Consider the following 13,162-nt stretch of genomic DNA (forward strand, 5'->3'; position numbering starts at 1 on the left):
TGCAAAGGTCCCTGGTCTCAAAAATTGGTCTACAGACTCTCGGATCTTGTTCACCCTTGCTATTAACAATCTCTCTGCATGTACTGTGTGCAACAGTTGGTCTCTATGGCTTGAACTAAAAATATACTTAACTAAAAATTGCTCTCCCTTTCTCCTCCATCTCCCTTCCCTCGCTTCTCAGTAACCTCCATCTGATCCATTACAGCTGCTAAGGGGAAACAAAATGAATGAGCAAGGATGAAACAAATGAATACATGACGCTGGTAACTCATTTGTTTCTTTGGCATTCATTTCTTTACTAGTAGCACAGGAAACACATTAACCCCATGCATTCTTATTTTATCCAGAAAGAAAGCACACCACAAACTCCACATCTAAATATTAGTGGCTCTAATATTAACCCTCCGAAAAAGCTTGCCAAGAAAACCCTGTGATAGGTTCGCCTAAGGGTCTCCATAAGCTGGAAATGACTTAAAGGCACAGAACAGCGACAACATGGCACTTGGAGTTGGGGACCAAACCACAGACTGAACATTGGTGCCATTAATATACAGACATAATATATTTAGTGTTTACTGATATTAAATATATTATTCAATAAAGGGCATTGTGATCTGAGTCCTGAGCTTCTCTGGGGTGGTGAACCATCCAGATTTATTGGCGTTTTCAGCACACTGGGAAATGAAGCCTTCGGATCTCATTAGCATGTCTATTAAAAGCCAGAGTCTGGGGTACATCTCAGAAAAGATGTATTCCTTTTCCCCAACTGTGCTGCAAACTGTGAAGTACAATAGGGACCTGAGCTATTTCAACCTACTTTCAGCTGAAGATTAAGGGGCCTTTTCCCCTCTGGAACCCTCCACTCCCAAACCCCATAAAAATTATATCCTCATTGTTTATGCAGCGTTATTACAATTTTCAGAATCTAATGATGCCTTCTGTTCCCTCCCAGATTGTTGCCTCTTCTGTCTGATGCCAAAGTGGAGGGCCTTGGTTGAGTTACTACAGTGAGTTATTTAGGAGAGAATGCAATGTGGGGAGGGCATGAACAATGGCACTCAGATTCCAGTTAACCCCAATTATAAACTTTCACCTTTGTTAATTGGATTTATTTGTCAGTAGGTGCAGCATTATGGAAATGCACCAATCCAACTTCTGCACCATTTATTAGAAGTTTGTACCTGAAGTCCCTGTACTATTGATGTCAAAGGAATGGAATTAATGGATCGGAAGGAAGCAGGTGCAAAGGACCCTAACTGCCTCGACATTGCAAAGGGATCTTGTAGCACCTTTGAGACTAACTGAGTAAAAGACATTGTAACATAAGCTTTTGTAAACTTGGTCTGATTCCTCGGATGCATGGAGTGAACTGGTGCCCAGGAATTGTCATAGAAATGCAAAATGCATGGGTTTGGTAATGAGGCGACTAGTTCAGTTTTAACTATGGTTGTTGACGGACAAAGGCAGGAAGCAAAGGCACCATAACACAGCTTTTGCATTTCTATGACTAAACATATAGTCTGGTTATAGATATCAGTCCTTGGCACCAGTTCACTGCATGCATCTGAAGAAGTAGACCAAGTAGACCATGTCTTTGGCGGCTCATGCTACAATTCTCAAAGGTGCTACAAGATTCCTTTGCATACTGATATTCCAGTCTATATGTCTCTGAATTATGCCTTTACATTGATTTAGAAGCTTCGTATAGCTAAACATGAAGGGTCCATTTTGACTAGTGGAGGCTTTTTAGGTCTAATGTAGAGAAGTCTTTCCTTGGCTTGGAACTAGTGGTCCTTTGGTTGTAGGGGATGACATGACTTGAACCAATTATCTTCTATCCAAGTACCTACTAAGGCTGACTCTCCTTGGTTTCAGAAATTAGACATGAAGTATGTTCAGTATAGTAAGGCGAACAATTTCTGTACAGTGTATTATCTGTACTAAATATAAACCACTTTCATGTTTTCTGTCAAACTTTGGGGACGAAGCTGAGAATTCTCTGCCAGAGATTTCCTTACCCCAATTACCATTTCCAGTTTTCCCTGAAGACAGAGAGGCAAACACTTTCGAAGCACTTTTAAGTGTACATAATAGGAGGGAGGGAGAGAAATCATTCAACCCACACTGAAACTACCTAAGTGGAACTCCCCAAACTAATGTGCAATCCATAATAGAGTTATCCTTTAGTATTAAACTGCTCTAGAAATTGTGAGATAGTTATTTAATCAAAAATGCAGGCTAGACTAGAAAGCCCTTGCAGTCCCTTCCGGTTGTAAAAGTATATAGTTCTATGATACCTTTGCCCACTTTAAAATAATGAGCTAAGCTCAAAAATGCCACCAAGAGAAATTCAGCAGAAAAAGCATCTAAAGGGATGTGAAAATGAGGCAGAACAATGAAAGAGGAATAAAATTTAAGGGGAAGGGGAGGTCTGATTTGGGCATTTTACTGGAGCAAGGCACAAAACAAACCCATCTCTCTCTCTCTCTCTCTCTCTCTCACACACACACACACACACACACACACACACACACACACAAGGCTTGCAGAGAAGGAGTGATTTCAGGAGCATCTGCATCAGAGACAAGTTGTCCTCTCAATCAGCTTCACAGTCCTCAAAATCAGCTTCAGAAATGTGATGATTCAATACTGTGGAATTTGTAGTAGCTTTGTTAGATATTTAGCCCTCCCTGTCAGAGAGCTCTGGTGCCCCGTCAAACTACAAATCCCAGAATTCCATAGCATTGGGCCATGAAAATTAAAGTAGCAATAGCAGCAATAGCCATTTCATTTATATACCACTTCATACCATGCTAACCATTCTCTAAGCAGTTTATAACTGTAAGCAAATTGCCCCCAACAAACTGGGTACTCATTTTAGCAACTTGGAAGGATGCAAGACTGAGTCGACCCTGAACCCCTGGGTTGAGACTGAACTCATAGCCTTGTGGTTTGTGAGTGAGTGGCTGCATTACTGGCATTTAACCACTGTGCCACCAGGGCTCCTAAAGTGGTGTCAAACAGCTTCATTTCTGCATTTTGATTGCAGCTCCTTGTTCAGCTTGGTTTCCATATCCTTTCCCACCTTGGTCACTCTCTTCTGGATGTCTTCCAGCATGACAATATGCTTCTTGAGCTGCAATGCCCAGGTGAAGTCTGACCTCTGAGTATAGTGGTACTATTACTACCTTTGATCTATGACCTGATTCAGAGTACCAGTAATCAATATGTGTTGCACAAGACAAATAATTACAAATTTCAATGACCTTTCTGTGTAATTTACAGATACCATCCCCTGAATTCTGACCTAACAAATACCACCCAAGTTTTGTGACCTCTGAGTAGTCCCTGGGCAATGTTGATTCAATTGGTATCGGTGCGAGATGGCAACTCCCGCATTGCTCTGAAACAAACAAGCCAAAAAGCACCCATGGAGCTAGCAAACAAATTAAATCCAGATTATGGAAATTACAGAAGCCTTGCTGTTTTATGCAATGCTTATTAGAGGTCCAATTATTTGGGGGATAATTTAAGACAGCGTCTTTTCCCATGGAGTCTGTTCACCTGTTGAAAGCTGATGAGCTCTTGAGACGGATCAGGGCATGTTAATGTGCGCTGTCAATAAATTATGAAAACAATAATCGTGGTTCATCAGCCCCCTTTTGTGGAAAACTGTTTATTCTGATTTCAGTGCCAGCTGTCTCAAACTTTAATTTAAGTGCTAGCTAGAGGCGAGACATTTGGAATACTAGTTGAGAGTGTTTTATAGCCTGAGCAATATGTTTTACTAACCTCAAATACCATGGTGATGATGATTTTAATGGGAAGAATAATTTGTGTGCAGGGGTTCAGGCCGAGCTTGATTTACCCAGAATAGGCACATGGCTGAGAAAAAAGCCCATGGTTTCTGACTTAACCAGATGCCAAATCTTAGCCACGGAGTGGGGGAGAAGGAGACCGCAGCAGGGGAGGGGAGCTTCAACTTGAAAAGCAAACCCATAGCAAATCATTTACCACACTCCCTCTCACTTAATGATAAACTACCATGTGAGTGGGACAAGTGATCTTGGGGCTCTGGGCAGGAGGGAAGGAGCATGGGCCTCATCAAAGAAACATTGGAATGGGAAAGCCAGAGGAAATGCACTCACTGAATGCTTGGCACCAAGGCCAGCCCAAGATATTGGGCTGGCTGAGACAGAGTAGCAAAAGGCACTCCCCTTCACACCAACCAAGCAAAGGTAAAGGTAGATACCAGCATTTTGGCATGCCAGGTTGGAAATCCCCCAGTCACCTCTCCCTGATAGTGAAGATACAATGACTAACATCCTAGTGGTATCTTATGCTCCTTTCTACCCAATTCTAAGATACAATGGTCAACATCCTATTGGTATCTTGCACTCTTTTCCACCCAGTTACAAGATACAGTGGTCAATATCCTATTGGTATCTTGCACTCCTTTCCACCCAATTTCAAGATATGGTAGTCAACATCCTATTGGTATTTTATACTCCATTCCATTCAATTCCAAGATCCAATGGTCAGCAACCTATTGGTATCTTGCACTCCTTTCCATCCAATTCCAAGGGAGGATGGTGGTGGTGGTGGTGATATTGTTCAGTCAAGTGAGCCCCTCTCTGCACCCTGAAGTAGTACAGCATGACTCTGGTTTGCCACTTCAGTGAAAGATAAGTTTCACTTTAATTTAATTTAGATATAAGCTGATATCCACCTCCCATACCATGCTGGGGTGGAGTGTCCCATAAGATCAGCCTTACGTCATAGTCTTCAGGAAAGTTGAATTTCCCTTTTTAAATATGGTTTCAACAAACCTATAATGAACTGTTCTCAGGGTATTCTATGCATATTTTTTATTAGTCGACACACTTGCTAAAAAGTTTGATCACCACTGCTGGGGCATTTGAATGAAAATGCCCTGATGCAAACCTTAAAAGGGAAATCTTAAATCAAAACAACACACCTTGAAGGCACCCTGAAAAGGCAATTAAAACTATTTCCCCATGTAAAGCAAGGATAATGTTGCCTAAATGCTCCCAAATTTCAACATCTGTTATGCTTGTCAGGAGTTCTGCTCCCCGGTCCCCAAGACCATTTTCAAAGATTTCTGCCAATGTAATTCAATTTAAAGCTTTTAAAGTCAACTCAACGGGTCATGCGACTTTCTCCCTCTCTGCATTTGCTGCTCCTAGACAAGGCAACAACTATTATGAATGTTTTTTGGTGGAGGGTTTTTATTCAGGACAAATTGCAATGGCATCTTGTTTCATTATTGGCAAAGTGTGCTTTGAAAACATTGTGCCCTCCCTCTTTTCTCTTCTATGTGCACCACGCCGATATTGGTTGGGTGAGTTATTTGCAGTTCTTCTGCATTGCAGACAGTCATTCTCATCCAACGGCAATTATTTGCAAAGTGCTATTGTAACTGTTCCTCTGTTGTCTGCAGAACTGTTTGCTAAACAATAAACTCAATCATGCATTCAGTTCAGCGAATGTTGCCCTAAGCAAGCGAGCTGACAAAATATTCATCCTCATTCTGCAAATGGCCACTGAAACGTAGTTCATGGGAAGCATTTCAAACCACTACCCAAGTTTTTTCAATTAGTAGCTGCCAGGTATGCCAAACCCTTTCTTTAAGTGTGGTGTCGAAAAATCCTGGTGTCGAAAAAGAGGCTCATGTCTCAGGCTGCATCTGAACTGAAGAAATAATGTAGGTTGGCTCCACTTTAATTGTAGTGGCTCAGTGCTATGTAATCCTGAGGTCTATAGTTTTGTGAGATATTTCGCTTTCTCTGCCAGAGAGCTCTGGTGCCACAAGAAACAACAAATCCCATCAGCATGGAGCCATGGCAGTTAAAGCAGCATCAAACTGCATTATTTCTGCGGTGCAGCCTCAAATTAATCTATGTGGGAGCCATCACACTTTCATACTGGAATGAATTGAGGCTCTTGTCTTGTTACTTGGATGTATCTTGCAGCAGGCTTGTGCTTAGGGCCCTGACAAGATGGCATGATGCAGTCCTATTTAACAAGCCTGGCATCGCCAACACTTTTGTGCAGCCCAGATCACACCAGTTCATTGGACAACACAGTCTGCTTTCCAGTTTGCATTGCCAAAAACTTGAGCCTCAACTCTTTCCCCCTCATTTTGCCTATGATCCCTCCTAACCCCAGCTCTGGCTCTCCCATGTCACTTTGATTTGACTGTCGACCTTGTCCCAGATCCTCACAACTGCCTCTTCCTCCATCTTGGTCCTCCTGTGGACTGATCCCTGCACTCTATGCAGCATTGCTCCTAATTCTACCAGGATTCAGATCTTGCATCCTTGGCTGACTCCAGCCCAGCGCTGACAGCAGGCGAGAGACCATGTGGGGCCATTGTGTATGTCAGCACAGAGGTGGCCCATCTTCTGACGTGGTGACAGGGAATGAAGCTGTGAACCTTTCAGCATCAACCATGCCTGACATCCCTGACCAGCACCGGCTACCAAGGAGGGCTCCCCCTGCGCCCACCACCCCTCCAACCTGGCAGTCCCTTTCCACTAAAGAACTCAAAGGTCAATTTTCAATGAAGTTCTTACTTACTTGAATCAATGTCGCCTTGATTCTTTGTGAAGGGTGCAGCAGGCATAAAATGTGATATTGATTCTGGGGATGCAGAGCGTTCCTTTGTTCCCAGCCATTTCAAAAAATGCAAAGTATTTCTTTCATCCCACTGCAGAGCATGTCACCTTAAACAAACCTGGGGTCAACACCCTTTTCTGCCATTTCATGTTTAGCTCACTCACGCTTCCATTTTCCCCTCCTCCATTCTCCTCCTCTCCTCTCCTCTTGTTTGCACCTTCCTCTCCTTAGGTAGTCTTTGAAATGGTCTTTGCTCTTCTTCTCTTCCCTACTATTCTGTTATTTTCTCCCCTTGATCTCTGGAGTACTCTTTAGAGTCTAATCTAATTCATCATTTTCACCTCTCTTGGCAATGTGTTTCCTTTCCCTCTGACTCTTACCCACTTTTAACTGTTGCACAGAAACTCTTTCCCACCTAATTTCCCACTAGTTCCCTTTAATAATCTTGTAAAGCTTGCACACTTTGGTGACATTTTAGTTGTTCTTAATAAAGGTGTTATCTGTTCCTGAGTACATTAAAATGTAATATTACATGCAATTCTCTCTCTCTCTCTCTCTCTCTCTCTATATATATATATATATATATATATATACATATATATACATATATATATATATATATATATATATATCAAAAAGCACCTTGGTCTTTTTTGAACCTCGGAATATAGCAAGCTTCTATATTTATTCTGTGATTTTCACACATCTCCATTCTTTCAGTTCTCAAGCAGTGAACCAATATATGTTGAATCCATATTTCTGAAAAATGCATTTAGATATGTGAAATTTGTTCAGAGATACGTTTCAAGATATATTTAAGAGCATATTTTGGGTGGCATTCTGTAAGTGATATCAATGATCCAAACTGTGGCTTATGTGTGCATATGTCTCTTGCTATGGCACAGACCTTTTGCGCTCTTTCCAAAATGCTCCCTCCCCCAGTAGCAAGCCCTATGAGAAGTTAATGGTGGTTACTGGTGGGGAGAAGAAGGAGGGGGCAATTCATAAAATGAAGATGTGGCTGGTCTGGGCTCTTGGGGGAAGGAAAAAGAGTGTACATCCATCTGTGAGCTCACTGTCATTTCTCTTCCCCTTGAAGCCAAGGCAAGCTGTTTCTTCATTATCTGAATTCCCTTCCCTCCTCCACAGTTAAGCAGCAGCAATAATAACAACAGAAACCCCTCACAAGGCATGACAGAAGCTGGTTGAAAAGAAGGGCATAGAACTGCATGGCCAGAGAATAATGCTGAGCCAAGTCATTGCAGGAACTTGGCCTTTGTGTATTTTTTAAATCACAGAATAATGCTGAAAGGATACAGTGAACACACATATGATGCAAGGCATAAATCGATCCATCCGTTCTAATTTCTTGCATGATTATTGACTGGTTTATACATGTGAAAGAGTATAAACATTGAACATTGTAGGACAAAGTGACTATTGCTCATATGCACGCACACAAGAATTAAGTGGCTAAAGAAAGAATACAGTTTACCTGCTACCTCAGGCATGAAAATCCTTCTTATACATTCTCGCACAAAGTGCATTAAAGCAGAATATTGTGAAAATGCCATATATGGCTCTGAATATCTCCAAAGTAGCAATTTAGCACTGAAGCTGAGGTCAAGTTTCCTGTGATCCGACTTTTAATACCCAGACGATTTGTGGTCTCCCACAATTCTTGCCTAAGGCGAGAGTTGTGCTGGTGTTCTAATGGGCCTAGTTTGTTTGCCTGTCAGAATCTCAAAGAAATAGGAAGCAGAAGGCCCAGGCTTTGCAAAAAAGCAGAGATAATTAGAAGGTCTGTCACGAGGAGAAGCAGGTTAAAGCATTTCACTTTCTGGTACAGGATTGGCTTGGCTTGGTAGAATGCAGAAGAATCTGGGCACTACTGGGACATTGCAGTTTACCAGTTGTCTGCAACTTGAATGCTTCCAACATGTACTATCTCATGCCTCTTCAGTTTTACAACAGAACATGATTGCAAAGACTAGACATAGATGTATAATTAGTGATGATATAAAAAAAATGTCCACTTATTTCATATTCACATGAAAGAATGGAGGATTCAATTTTAAGACTTTTCACATATTTTGAATTGTTTTTCGCATTTTTCATGAAAAATTCATTTGTACAACAAAGGTCTTGTTTGGACACCCAAAAAGACCTTCTTGCTTAAAGTGTGTGTGTTTGTGTGTGTGTGTGTGTGTGAGTGCACGCGCGCGCCAAAACCAAGTTCATATGTGCAAATGATGTTTTGTCATAGGACACAAGACATTGGATGGGATATGGCATGGGACGCATAGCTACGATGTTGTAGCTCTGCTCTGTTTTTCAAACCAATCCCCTAAAACCCACCTTAAAAGCCAAACAACAATATTGAGTGATGGATTTCTACATTGCTGGCAGGTGAGGTGCTGAAGGATGATGCGCCCAACCCTGTCCCACCAATTAGCCTTGGTGTGATGAACAAAAGCAAGTTCCCCTATAGGTCCCATCACAATTCTTCATCACACCTCATGTGGATGGAAGGAGGAGGCTGGATGCATCATGCTTCAGCACCTCCTTGCCAGCACCACAGAACTCCTTTGCTTGGTATGGCCCTCTGGCTTTTAAGGTGGGTTTTAGGGTCTTTGTGGTCCTAGTAGTGGTGCCACTATTATAAATGTCACCACAAAACAATTACAATTTCTAGGCGACAACATCAGGACTTTGGAGTCGGAGGCTTTCATGGCCGGCATCCATAGTTTTTTGTGGGTTTTTGCTCCAGAAGAGTTTATTCTAGAAGAGCTGTAGAAACATTAGGAATAAACTCTTCTAGAACATGGACGCATAGCCCGAAAAACCCACAAAAAGCCTATATAACATCAGGACTGTTTAGTGGGATGCCAACTATTGTTTCATGTGAGAAAATGCTGCAGTTTTTGTGAGTTTTTCTTTTTTAATCAAAAGGATTATTTTCGTTCCAACAAAAATTTCACTCTCACTCCTCAAAATGTGACAATATTGTGGCAATTCAGCATTTTCTTGGTAGGAGGTCTTGATGTGTTGAGATATACTTTCTCACTGAGGACAAGCCAATTGTGAGTATTCTTTGCACCAAAGGCTATGAATGGAGAGGGCCGGCCTGTTCTCTGCTGCCCCAGAAGGAAGGGGCAGATCTAATGGTTTTAAGTTACAGGAGGGAAGATTTCAACTGATTGTAAGAGCAGTTTGCCAGGGAACCAATTCCCTAGAAAGCTAGTGGGTTCTCTTTTGCTGGAGAACTTCAGAGAGAGGCTGGACAGAGAGCTGCTAGGGATGTTCTAGCTGGATTTTCTACATTGAGTGTGTAATTGGACGTTGGCCCCATACAGACAGGCCAAAATAAAGCTGCTTTGGGCCACTTTGGAGATATGCTGTTTAAATGATGCATGCGTCCTAAGAGGCCAGATGTTGCACCAAAGCTGCGCTCCAGTCCTTATGACTGGATTGTCTTTGGCATGGCTTCCGGACTCTTTGGATACATGCATCATTTAAACAGCATATCTCCAAAGTGGCCCAAAGCAGCTTTATTTTGGCCTGTCTGTATGGGGCCTTAATGACCTATAAGGCCCCTTCCAGCTTTATGATTCTATGACTTATAACAAGCTGATCGATGAAATATGAGATCCAGTATTATGGTTTGATGCTCTAATTAATGTTTCCCCCCTAAACATGGATCATATTCACAGATAAACTATAGCTGTCTCATGAGAAAGCATTTCTTTGAAATATTATCAGTATAACGTGTTAATTTTGATGGGATGATGTGGCTATTGATATATACAAGGAGATGGAAATTTTTCCAGTGCATTTACTGATACTTCCTGTGTCAACATAATTCTTAGGAATCCGCCTGCACTATTTTGTGGTGACTTATATGGTGATGTATAACAACTTAAGAGGCTTTAATAGGTGGCATTGTGACTAATGCAGTTTCGTAAATAGCTTGTGGGACTTTTCTCTTTTTTAAATGTCTTTGTTAGTTTTATGTGACATTCTTTAAAGTTTCCAGTACTTCTAATGACAAATGGATTGGAAAATGCAAAAGTATTCAAAAATTATAGGCGGATTTCAGGGCAAATGGATAAAGATAGATGTGGAAGTAACAAATATGGATCTTTAGAGAGTCAATATGATGTATTTGTTTAAGTGTTGGACTAGGATTGTGGGAGACAAGAGTTCGAATCACTACTTTGGCATGGAAACCCAACGGAGGACCTTGGATAAGTCCCACTCTTTCAGACCATGTCCACTGTGATGGGGAAACCCAGTTTACCATTCCACAATAGTGTCGCCATACATTGGACATGTCTTGAAAGCACCATAGCAACAACATGATTCTTTATGCCTTCCATCCATTGCCAAAAAAAAAAAAAAAAAAAAAAGGCCAGGATCCTGTTCGGGATTTATGTCTTCACAAATAGATTTACATATGTGATAATTTGAATTGCACAGTTGTAATGAAGTCCATATCTAGTAGAAGGCCTTCTGTTGTGTTACTAGGTAGCAGAGACAGTAAATTGCTTTATGCACATTGGTACCGATGCACATTGATGCTCATGTATCACTCCACATGAGCATTACATTAGTCCTGATGCACAGTGGGCACAGTTTCACAATTCCTCATAGCTTCATAATTCTGTAAAGAGATTCTTAGTACCTTTGCAACATAGTTAGGTATACACAAAGTTATGCAATGTAAGAGTTCATACAGGATTCTGGTGTTTCATTAAAAGTTCCTGAAGGCAAAGACCTATTTTCGTTTAGTTCACTTATGGGTTTATATCACTTATATTGTTATATAAAATTCCAAGTCCGTGGACAATGTTGTGTTCATTATCTCTGGGGATGTTCAAAGTTTCTGTCCAAAGAGTGGAAGATTTATAGGCCAAACCCAAAGGATTACAGTGTTCTTTTGTATTCAAGCATTTCAAAACAGGAATCTTATGAATATCCCCAGTATTTCTACTAAGTCATGCCAAATTTCACACAAAAGTAAGTTGTTGCTGGAAACTGTTGGGGGAAAAAATAACAAATTAAGAGGGGAAAAAAGGCAAGGGAATGAAATGAAACCAGCAACTCAAAAGGTGTGTGAGTGTGTGTGTGTGCATGTGTGTGCATGCACTGGGGATGTGAAAATGTCTCCATCTCAATTTAACTCATTTATTCTGAAAGCAATTTAAGAGTATAACTTGAATTAGAGTGTGTCTCTAATATTTTTTTAACCAAACTGTATGGTTTTTAATCTGCTTTCCAGAATGGTTCTAATCTACTGCATATCCCTTTAAGAGCCCTAGTGGCAGAAGAGGTGATTAACGAACCCTTCTAATAAATAAATCAGCAATAAATAATATGATATTAGAAGACAAGAGTCCAGGGGTTTCACTCCTTTAAAGCTTCCGCGCATGCTTCTGATTAAAGCAGGGATTGCCTGAAACCAACATGGTGTCCTTAGCGTAGCAGCAGCAGGCGGAGCAGATCTGGATGCTTAGAGAGATAACTACACAGCCACTTCGATGTGAGGCCCTCGCAATCAAAATTCATTGGGGTCATTGTGGTCTTTGATAGTCAAATACAGCCTGAGGGAGTGGGATTGGAAAGCGCTGTCAGAACAAGCGGCCTCTTGGGAGAGCCATCCCATGTCCAGTTCTGCGCAGCCTCATTTGTCTTCCGCGCTGTCGTTCCCGAATCCATGCTCAATCTTTTTAAATGTAAAACAGCTGCTGCTGGCACTGAGGCTCACTTAGGATCCCTCTGCAGCAAGCTGTTCAAAAGCCGGCCCTGAATGCGGCCCATTCCAGAATACTCCTCATTTGGAAACAATTAAAGTCTCAATTGGAGATCCCTCTCTAAAGGACCCTCATTCCAGGAGTCCTCTAATCTGCTTCACCCTCCATTTTGTTCCTCCTCCCTCTCCTCCTAACACACAGTTTAGCACAGGAATAGCCAAGATCTCCTTTTTAACAAAAGCACCTGATTGTTGGCAGCTCTTTGGCAGACAGTAACCATATCTGCAGGAGAGGAATTTGCCATCTTCATGGTATTTATTTTTCTGCACTCATCTGCAGGGCTTGGAGGAAGTGAAGCCAAAAAAACAGATCCATCCTTAACGCAGGGCGTTCCAACAAGAATGTGCGTTTCCTTTTACTTGCTTTCTGGATCACAGAGGTCTTGTTCGTTTCACACATGTTTGGCATCAAGCGCTCCGCCTCGATATCACCAACTCTCGAGTGATATGATGAACTTGAGATTAATCTCTTTTAAGGAGAAGCATCTGGCCATAAGCTAATAAACTCTCAATTTGTAACCAGGAAGGGAAGCCTGCTCTCCTGGGCCTCCCTTTGAGATTTTATTTTTTTGAGACCCGGTTTGGCTCAGGAAGTCAAATGGCGCTTCTTATCTTTCGGAGGCGGTGGTCTCCACTTTCTTGCAAACCTTGTGTTTGGAAACACTGCCCTTCCTGATTGTGAATCACATCCTCGAGCTCAACATTCAGCTC

The sequence above is a fragment of the Sceloporus occidentalis genome, unplaced genomic scaffold (assembly GCF_023333645.1).
Source record: "Sceloporus occidentalis isolate IW3139 unplaced genomic scaffold, rSceOcc1.0.p SCAF_9, whole genome shotgun sequence".
Taxonomy (NCBI): domain Eukaryota; kingdom Metazoa; phylum Chordata; class Lepidosauria; order Squamata; family Phrynosomatidae; genus Sceloporus; species Sceloporus occidentalis.